The sequence below is a fragment of the Tetrao urogallus genome (assembly GCF_951394365.1).
Source record: "Tetrao urogallus genome assembly, chromosome: 5".
Lineage (NCBI taxonomy): Eukaryota > Metazoa > Chordata > Aves > Galliformes > Phasianidae > Tetrao > Tetrao urogallus.
Window position 1 is genome coordinate 45,038,599 of NC_136818.1, and position 11,140 is coordinate 45,049,738.

Sequence of the window (11,140 nt, forward strand, 5' to 3'; positions counted from 1 at the left end):
AATGGGCTCATTATGTTTATGCTATTCAACTGGAACAGTCCTTGCTCATGTTCCTTCCCCTTCCAGCTCTGGGAAAACACACGTTGAAGAAATTTCCAAAGAAATCTTGCTTTCACTTTTTAAAACATCACAGGCTGAAAGCATGGAAGAGGTGAGGAAAGTAGTGAGGCAAACAAAGCAAGGTGAAAATTTGCACTTCTGTCTTAAAATGCATTTCAGAAGACTGAAAAAATGTGTCTTCTGGCTCATGCAGACCAGACCTGGGTGTGTTCTTTCTCTGGCTGACATGAGGGAGTGCAGGTGTGATTGTAAGTTTCTCTTTGTCCTTGGGGCCATGGCTTGGAAAGGCACAGCTCATAAACACCCATCCATCTTTTTCCAGCCAACTTACTGCATGATTCAGGCATGTATGTTCCCTTGTGGATCTCCCAACAGACAGAAACTATAGGCACTGATGAAGAGGCCATGAAAAATAGTATCTGACAATCTCAACAGTGCTCTGCTGGGAAGAAAGAAGTCCAGTAAGGAATCCTGCAGAGATGACAAGGCTGCCAGTAGGATGGTTTCTCCCATACAGCGATATATTTTTTTCATTCCTCTTTTCTTTTAGAAGAGTGAAATTACTGTTCAGAATTCCTTTGCCTGCATTACACACAATTTTCAGAAAGCAGCACTTCTCATATTAGAGAGACAAGCACTCACAAATACCCTGAAGCAGAATTGCAACATTTACATTTGTTTCCAGTTTCAAGCTCTCACTGGGGACCAGAAATGAAAGAGTCTGTGCTGCACCCCAGAAGTGTCTGCTTTTCACTGGTGAGTCATGTGGTACTGTACAAGTCAGATCCAGTGTGTTTTCATTTCTAATCGCATGGAAAGTAAAACACATCCTTGCTATGGCTGGAATCTAACACAGACTCAATAACAACATAAAGCACTCTTGAGATTTTATCACTGCTAATGCAATGGGGCCCAGCTGTTCAGCAACATTCTGACTCTGCAAGATTTCATTGCCTTTTTGCATGTAGTAATGCAGTCAGAAATAACAAGCAAATGCACATTTTAAAAGCACATGTATGGCTTTGTTTCTAAGTAAAATACAGAATGTGCAGAAGAATAGCTTCTTGTGCTCAGCACTATGACGCTATGGAAAACGGCAGATACATTTTTGTATCTTAAATTCTTGTTCCTTGGAAAGTGATGGTCTGCGTTGCAAAATCACTTCTAGAAAATTACTGTTTCATGATATAGCAATGCTATTAAGAATAAATATCTCCAGATGAATCACAACCAGCTTCCATTGATATTTATTTCACAGCACTGGAATTGGAGAAGAGATGGAGCAAATAGTGTTTTAGCACATTAGAAGGGAGAGCATGCAGCTTGTTTCCATTGCCATTGCTCTGCATCTAATGCACAAGTGCCTGTGCAAAATGTACATAGATTCCCCAGACACAGAATACCATGAAGCTGAAACAAAGCTACCCTGAGGAACCACAAGCTCTGGGAAAAAAAGCTTTGTCTATTTGGATTGAGCAGTTTCCAGTTTTGGGCTAATGCTCATCACAGAATTTGAACTGATAGCATCACTGGTTCTCTCTTTGGAATCTTATATAACTAGAACATATGTCTGATATTAAAGCTTTCTTAAATAATGAATTTACTATTTGTGAGATGAGTCACTGGTCCATACATGGAAAATGAGGTCATTAAAGGAACACTTTGGAACAGCTGTTAAAATTATTGTTATAATGCAAGAGACTAGAATTACAGCTAAGACCTCATGTACGAACATAACAATTATGCCTCAGAAAGCATAAGATGCAGCTTACAGATAACAATGCCTGTAAGGATTACTGAGCATATTTAGTCTGCCCTCCTGCACTTTGCAGATTGCAATTATAGATTTTTCTTCCCTTTGCAATAATCTACAGGAGCATAAGTTTTCTTTCTCACGCTTTGCTCATTCTGCCATTACCAAGCTGTCTGGTGATATCTTGTATGCAATATAAATTCACAGATAAATGAAAGGAGAAGAATCAACTCAAAAGGAACTGAAAAGGGATGTTCTTCATTTCTCAGAGAAAGCAACTGTTACACTGCTGGCTCTTTTTTTGAAGTTGAGACCACATTTGGACATCACCACAGTTACAGTGGAAAAAAAAAATGAAAGCAATAGTCTGTCTTTTGTGGGTACTGTGTTTGATTCAGCATTTACAAAAACTTAGCAATTGTTAAGTCAGTTTGTTTAGAGAGAGTATTACCCTAACTAGCAATGTTACAGACTTGAAAGCTTCCTAAAAATTCTGAAAAGGAGAGATTAATTCCCTAGCTTTTGTTTCAGTCTGCCAAGAAATACATAAGCAAAGTTTTAAATATAGTATTCCTCCTCTATCAATCTGCAGTTTTAGCAATCAAAAATGGTAATCAAAGGAAAAAAAAAAAAAGAGGTGCTACTGTAGCTGACTCTCAACATGCCTTTGCTGTAGAAGCCAGTTTCTGTATGTGTTGTTGAGAGTGCAATCAGCTGACTGGTATGTAGAAGATCATCACTGTTGGGGAAAAAAAGGATGGTGTACTTTTTCACATAAAGACCAATAGATGCTATTTTGCGGAGCATGTAAGCAGATCTTGGCTAGATGAAATAATCCAGTCACTTTCAGTAACCTTGCTGTGTAGTGTTTACAAGCTTTGTGCATCTTCACATCTTTGTGCAACTTTCTACATGCCATGAAAGCCACTACTTCAGATATAACTGGCCATAGCAACATTTGCACTGTAGGTGTCTCTCAGCACTACAGTCTTTCAAAATATAAAGATGAGTTACTTCAACACTTAAATATAGGAATAACAGATGAATCTGAGGTGCAATTACTACACTATACAACATTTAATAGACAATTAAATAGTCTGCCCATTTCTTCACAGATATTCCTCAGAAAAATAATCCAACCTCAGAGATAGAGACATGAGAATTTTTATTTAGAAATGTAATTAATGTTAGGTCCCATCAGAAGTTTAAGAAGCCAATACGAAATCTGTACGATGCACGATTTTCTCTTAAAAAGCGTTGTCACCATGACCACACACCAGCACTCCATTTAAGAAAAAATAATTTGAGTTTTGTACTCAAAAGTGCAGGTGAGGGTCAGTACATTTTACACTATGTGAAGTTTAACTAGGCTCTTTTGTGCATTTGGAGGAGACACTAAAATACCATGCAAGATGCAATGACTGAAAATTACCTGGGCTGCTGTACCTGACTCTCCCTTTTTTGTTTCAGTAGGGAGTAATGGAGAAAGTATTTTGTCTTAGACCTAACTGACAAAGTAAGATCTACTGCAGAGTGCTCTGTAAAGCAAACCAGTTGACTGTTAATGTGGACCCTCATAGAGTGCTTTTCTTATCTTTTTTTTTTTAACCTGCAGATGTCCTAGACCATAGCCATCCAGGAAGCAAGCTCTCTGAATTGGATTCCTCCTCCCTTAGGGGATTTAGGGATCCTAAACTACATCACCTGCTCCTATCTTCAGATTTCTTCTCTATATATAGAGAACTGTGGCAGGTACTGGCAGTTGTTTGTTCTATGATCTGACTCAGAGGCTACTATGTTTTTTAGGCAGGTGTCCATTTTCAGCCATGTACTTGCAAAATGTTGTGACAAATTCCTATAAATTTGCTGTTCAAAGCTTTAATGCAGTTCCCTAAGTAACCTAACATCTTCTCTGGGTAAGAAAAATAGATTTGTGTCATTCTATCACCATCATCGTTCTCACAATTGATGTTGAATCTAGCAATTTATATTTATCGAGAATAAATAGCATGAATTTAATGAATAAAAGCATGCACTGCATTTCATCAGGCATCTTGTACACAAGGACTCTCCTGCTTCAACTGAGCAGACCCACGCAATGCAAACAGTGCATCCCCTCTGCCTACCTACACCACATTGAAAAAAAGCTTCATCAGCCCAAATAGATGTGCTAAGCCCCTGTAATTGCAAAGACAAGGCATGTTATGACAATAAAGATTTCTCAAGTCTTTATCAACCTAGCGTTGGTTTAAATATTTGGAGAGTTTCACAGAATCACAGAATCACAGAATCACAGAACTGTAGGGGTTGGAAGGGACCTCCTGAGATCATCGAGTCCAACCCCCCTGCCAAAGCAGGTTCCCTACACCAGGTAGCACAGGTAGGCATCCAGGCAGGTCTTGAACATCTCCAGAGAAGGAGACTCCACCACCTCCCTGGGCAGCCTGTTCCAGTGCTCCGTCACCCTCACTGTAAAGAAGTTCTTGCGCATGTTTGTGCGGAACTTCCTATGCTCCAGTTTCTGGCCATTTCCCCTTGTCCTGTCTCCACTCACCACTGAAAAGAGTCCGGCCTCGCCATTCTGCCCCCCACACCTTAGATATTTATAGACCTGGATCAGGTCCCCTCTCAGTCTCCTTTTCTCAAGGCTGAACAGACCCAGTTCACTCAGCCTTTCCTCATAGGGGAGATGCTCCAGGCCCTTCACCATCTCTGTGGCCCTCCGCTGGACTCTTTCCAAGAGATCCCTGTCTTTTTTGTACTGGGGAGCCCAGAACTGGACGCAGTACTCCAGATGAGGTCTTACCAGGGCAGAGTAGAGGGGGAGGATCACCTCCTTCGACCTGCTGGACACGCTCTTTTTAATGCACCCCAGTAAGCCATTGGCCTTTTTGGCCACAAGGGCACACTGCTGGCTCATGGCCAACCTGTCGTCCACCAGGACACCCAGGTCCCTTTCCGCAGAGCTCCCCTCCAGCAGCTCATCCCCCAACCTGTACTGGTGCATGGAATTATTCCTCCCCAGATGCAAGACTCTACACTTGCTGTTGTTAAACCTCATCTGGTTTTTTTCTGCCCAGCTCTCCAGCCTATCCAGGTCTTGCTGAATGGCAACACAGCCTTCAGGCGTGTCAGCCAATCCTCCCAACTTCGTATCATCAGCAAACTTGCTGAGGGTGGCCATTATCCCCTCATCAAGGTCATTGATGAAGATGTTGAACAAGACCGGACCCAGCACAGACCCCTGTGGAACACCGCTGGTTACAGGCCTCCAACCGGACTCTGCACCACCAACAACGACCCTCTGTGCTCTGCCAGTCAGCCAGTTCTCAACCCACCTCACTGTCCACTCATCTATCCCACACTTCCTCAGCTTTGTTATAAGGACGTCATGGGGGACAGTATCAAATGCCTTGCTGAAATGAAGGTAGACTACATCCACTGCTCTCCCCCTATCCACCCAGCCAGAGACAACATCATAGAAGGCTACCAGGTTGGTCAAGCACGACCTCCCCCTTGTGAACCTGTGCTGCCTACTCCTGATAACCTCCTCTTCTTCCAGTTGTCTGGAGATGACATCCAGTACAAGCTGTTCCATCACCTTTCCAGGGACAGAGGTGAGGCTGACTGGCCTATAATTGCCTGGGTCTTCCTTCTTGCTTATTTAAAGTTTAAAGTTTAAACCCTAGTTTAAAGGGTTTCTGTTGAGATCTCAAAAGTTGTGCTGAATCACAAAAGCTCCCTATCTTTAGTCTTACTAGAGATAGTGAAATAATCAACCTAAAGTAAAAGCTTTTCTCTGGTGTGCTTGGTTCCACAAACACAAAGCGTGCAGTCATCTGAATAGTTCACTTGTCCTTTCTTAAACAGGTCTCCATCCCACAGTCAGTGGTTATAATCCTTCTTTCTTTCTAGCAAGTCTGTACATGCAGAAGGGGAGTGGGAAAAGAGTGAAAAAATAGCCAGTAGAAGCACATTTACTTCTTTGCATACAGCTCAGTTTTAAACAAAGCGGATTAATTAAAGTGCAAAGAAGCAGCTTGGTGCTTTGGTTTTTTTTTTGTTGTTGTTTGATTTTTCTAGTTTGTTTTTTGTTGTTGTTCCGAAGGGATTTTGTTCTACTTTTGAGAAGGAAATAAAGAAATGTAAACTTTTTAATGGGTTTCAGCCAAATTCTCCAGCTACATTTCCACCACCAATCTCTCCCACAGTCTTTACCTTCACAGTGAGGAGGGTCCACTGCCCAGGCTAGCATGTCACAGAAGTGGCACAGCAACTCTCTGCATGATCTCTTCTAATGGAAATACCTGACAGCTACCTGCTGCTGGATCCTGAGCCACGAGCTGATGTGGCCATGGGATGTTGGCGTGTTAACAAACACCTCACAGCAGGATTCACTGAATGCATATTGAATTCCTGCTGGTTTGTCTCTCCTGTTGGTCAACAAGTCAACATGAACACAGCACTGAGTTACAGCTCTTTCCTGCTTGGCCCTTTGTGCTAAAGCTGGCCTGACATCCATGTGAAGGCCTGCAAAGATACAAACGGGAGAAACAAGGCCATTTGTTTGGCTGGTGTCAGAGTAGCACAGCATTTCTTTTGGTAAGGCTGATCCAATGCAGCTCCCTCTCCTCATTTTGAAAATCTGTGAGGAGAAAGGTGCCATTCATTTCTGGCAGAAGTTGAGGGATTTGAAAAGCAGGGAGGGGAAGATCAGGTGGTGCAATGGGGTTTCACTCATTTCTTGGAATTGGCCAGTTCTACTCCTGTCCCATTCACATCTGTTAAATCCATATTTTTTCTAAATATAAACGGCTGTAGATGGATCATCCACTTACTCAGGGATCTATTTTGCTAGTTCTGCTTTTTCTCTTCACTTTCACACATAAACACAATCCTACAGCAAATCTCTAACCAACCCTTGGTATCCCCCCTGTGGACAAGCCAATTTTGTTAAGAGTGGCACAGCATCCAGCCCAGCAATCCAAGACTGCCTATGCAGCATACTGTCTTCCCTCTAGTAGAAAGAGGAACTTGAACCCAAGTAAGATACTTTTTTTTAATGTCAGTGACACCTGAATGTTTCTCTTCCTCTCTTAAGGAGTATGGTAGCTATCCTAGTTAGAATATTGCATGGAATAAAAACCTATTTCCTTCTGATTTCCTTCTTCAGTTTCAAAATCCAAAGCCAACTACCCTACAGCTGTCAGTCTACTGTGAGTAAGCTAACTGTACTCTGCTTGAGGTCTGTTCACAATATGAAAGCAGCAGTCAAGTACTTCAGTACAAAATAAGAGACCTGACAGATTTGTAATCTTAACTTCAGTTTCAACTTTGTTTCTTTCCCAAGCATTACCTGCTTTGGAGCTTACTTGGTGAAACAGTGCCTAAGACCACTAAAACGCCCTTAACTCAGCTTTGCCCACTGATATGTTCACGCCAGACACTCTTGCAAAACCTCAGCCATGAGCTCTCAGCTTCACACAAGCAGAAGCAGAAACATGTAGGTGTAGAAACCTCAAAGTCAAACAGGAAGCAAGGGAGGTGTTAACCACAAGCTGCGCTCTCTTTAGCAAGTGCACGTAGGTTCCCAACAGGAGACTGGAGACAGCATGCACAAGAAATTGTATACTATAATATTTTGTACCTGCAGCCATCACCACATCAAACCCCAGACTAACCCTAACAACTTAAAAAGTCACTGGAGCAGTCAGTGGGTTGCTTTTCTAAACAGACCTTTTATACAGTAATGCAATTTCAGCTTTGGAGGGGAGGAAGAAAACAGTGTTCTCACATCAGTGTCTCAATCAGATTATGTTTCATTCCTCCTGGTTCTTATTCAAAATTTGGCTTTGGTCCTTCACTCAGTGACACATGAATCCTAGCATCAAATGAGACAAAATCATGCTGAACAAGTTCATTCAAAAGTAGTGTGTAAAGATCAACAACAACAATGAACTAGGAAACTGATATATCAAATCCTGTTTGTTTTGAGCATGAGTTCATCTGTAGGTGCCCTCTGCCTGTCCCAAATGGCCACAAAATGTGGCATTTGAAGAACTGTTGTGTTGCATTTTAATGGTAGCTAATAGGATAACTGACTCTGTAACATTCTTTCACATATTAAAGCTCCTCTAGAAATAACATTAATACAAAAATTTAATTAGCATAATTCATTGCTGAAAAAAAATCCTAAAACCTGCCCTTGGAACAGGTTCCTATACTAAAAATAAGACAGAACCCCACACAGTCACAGCACAATTAATTTATTAGCATATCTTGTGAGTCATTGGTTTTGATCCAGGGGACATGACAGTTTTGGCACTAGACTGATTTCAGAGCTACTCAGGCCCCTGTTAGTAGAAAGGGTTTTTAATAGGACTGAGTGGGCTGAACAAATGTTCCTTCTTGAAGTGGGGAATTAAATATTTTCTTGAATAAGTAAAAACACAGCCCAAGCCCTTGCTCCAGGTCACAGTGCCTCATCCCACCGGGAGCAGTTCCAGGCTGGTTACCATCAGTGACCATTCTATTCCCATGCCCACAATTTCTAGCTGCAAGGAACTCCCAGAAAAGCTAGCAAGAAGATGTTATGTTTTGCACTGCAGTTCAGCTACTAATAACCTTCCTCTTATATACATAAAAATGTGTCTTTCAGTGGTTGATGGATCACAACAGTTACTTCGGGGATGAAGAGTCTTCAGGATATTGGCTTCAGAAAATAAGGCAGACAGACATAAAGCAAACCCTGTTTTCCTATCCCTGAGACAGCAAATACTCATGTTCCTAGTTCCTAACCAATCCCTCCGCTAATACCTTTGAGGAACTGATTTGTTATTCTCTGCTACAGAGGTACAAGGATTACAGGAGTAATTGAAATCCTGTTCAGGTTCATAAATAGCTGCCCAATTAATTACACCATGGAAACATAATTCTTATAAATCATCTGAAAAGCATTCAGCTACAGGAAATGGATAAGTCTTTAATCCAGCTTCAACTGGCCAAAGCCTGGACTGGTGTCAAGAAAGGGCTGATGAGAGTACCCATGTAGCCCCTAGAGGGCAGGAAGGCACTAGCACTGGGTCCGCCTTTGTAGAGCACCGGGGTATTCTTGTAGGAAGAGGGCTAACAGGAGCCATGTTAGGTGCTCCTTAGACACTCTATCTAACAAATGCTCCCCAGTCACAGAGGCACTGTTTTTCATTCAACCAACATGCACCACACTACTGCAGGAACTTGTCTTACAAAGCATCCCCATAGTGCATCGCAGATGCCAGTAACTGAACTATCAGTTCCTGGAAGGGAGGAATGGGCATTAGCCTCAACCAGACAACGAATGCTGCTAAGGACTCATCAGGTACCCCCTGCCCAGAGTCACATTCTGTTCCACAGATATACCTACAGCAGCTGGCTGTGCTTGAAGGGGCTGCTGCAGCTGCCAGACACTGGGTGAATCAACCTTGGTTGGTTTTTACCTTGCTGTAGGAGGGCTGCCACTAAAACCACACCAGCAAGTTCAAAGCTAGCATACATACATAATACACACACAGCACTGAACACTTACAGCATTGCCTACTATTGAAAATACTGAAAGTAATCAGCAGATGGCACATCTTCCCCTCACAAACTGTTTTCAGTTCTGCTTACCAAAGCTTAAAGACCCAGCAGAAAGAGAAGGCGTGGACAGACAGCTCGTATGTTATCAGGTACCTAGGCAGTTTGGAATGAAGAGAGACAGAGAAGTCACAGTTTTCAAAAGACTGTTTGTAGCGTAATGGACAAGAGTATAAAGCAAGGGCTCTCATTTCCTCTCATAGTTGAGAACCCAAGGATAGATGGGATTCAGTAAAAACAAAAGGCAATGCATTCAGGATCTATAAAAAGACAATTGTACTGTGGAGAATGAAATTATATTGGTTCTCATTGTCAGAAAATACTGAGGCTGTAGAGCTTAGTTGGATTAAATAAGAGATTAAACATTTATGTGAAAGACGAAGGATGTTTACAATATTTTTTTTTTTTTTTTTTTTTTTTTTTTTTTTTTAAAGTTTGGGTTATAAACATTGATACTTCAGAAAAGAAAAAATCATGAAAGTATAGCACATAGTGTTTGAACAGTACCTGGAGGGACAAGTACTAGTACTTTTAATTTGAACAGTGATAGCAATGCAAGTAATTAACATAAATGGTCCAAGAACAAGATTTCCCAGAAAAAAAGAAAAAGGCTGCTAAAACTTGTTCAGTACAAACGCACACGCACTGTGCTTTGACATGTCTGCTGCTGGCCAACGTTAGGTACAAAATACGATTTTGGAGTGGCTGAGTGCTGGTCTTCTGATCAGATAATTCCAGTAATCCCCTGTGGCAAAGCATGTGAGTTTGGTTTGGGCCACAAAGAGGAACAGTGATGTTCTGAACAGGTTAGGACAACTCACAAGTGTGTTTGCAGGTTTGCTTAGCACAAGTAAGTGTAAAACTAGGTGAGGTACTTCCTCCCTTCCTCCTAGCTCACTCAGGACTCACAGAATGTTAAGCACTGTGATTCTCACAGCTTTCATGGTGACAAAATACAGGGGAAATATTTTGAATTGGAACATGGGAATCACAGAATGCTGTGCCAGGTCTGTGTCTCACTTACGCTGCATAGGCATTTTTTCTAACTCCTGAATGGCAACAAGTTAAGTAGGCTTAGGGAAAAAACCTTCAATCCTTTCTATATTTCTAAGCCTGTTGGGGTTATGAGTATAAGCTAGAAGTTCAAACCAGGTTAAACTAGAGGCGTGACAGCACTGTGTTTGAGCTGATGTAGCATTCAGGCTTGGGGGAGGCTGAAAGTGAAAACTAAATCCCTCCCCATTTCCCAAACAGGTACTGTTACTGCCACTCTGGAATAGAGAGGTCTGTAACATAATTGTCCTCGGTTCTCCTCTCATTTTAACTCCTAAGAGAAAACCAGCAGTCTAGCCTGCAGCTTGTGCCTTAGGGACTCTCCGCCAGCAGCCATGGACAGCACAGGCAGCACGGAGCCAAGCACAGCACTGCAAGGACCAAGCCTAGCTCTTCAAATAGAGTCATCAACACAAGCACACTGCAGACATTCAGCCCTCAAGAAGGGGCACTAACAGATCAGGTCTGTCTCAAAGGGCAATTTGCAGGTGTTCTAACATTGCATGTTTCAAAGATTCCTTTAATTCTTTAAAAAAAAAAAGTTTCCACGTACGATTTTCAAAGTCCATTAGAGCACTTGTAAGCCAACTGTACAGTAATCACTGGAGAAGGTAAATTAACTGTTCAGTTTAGCAAAAATCAGACACCTGTGCAGGTCAA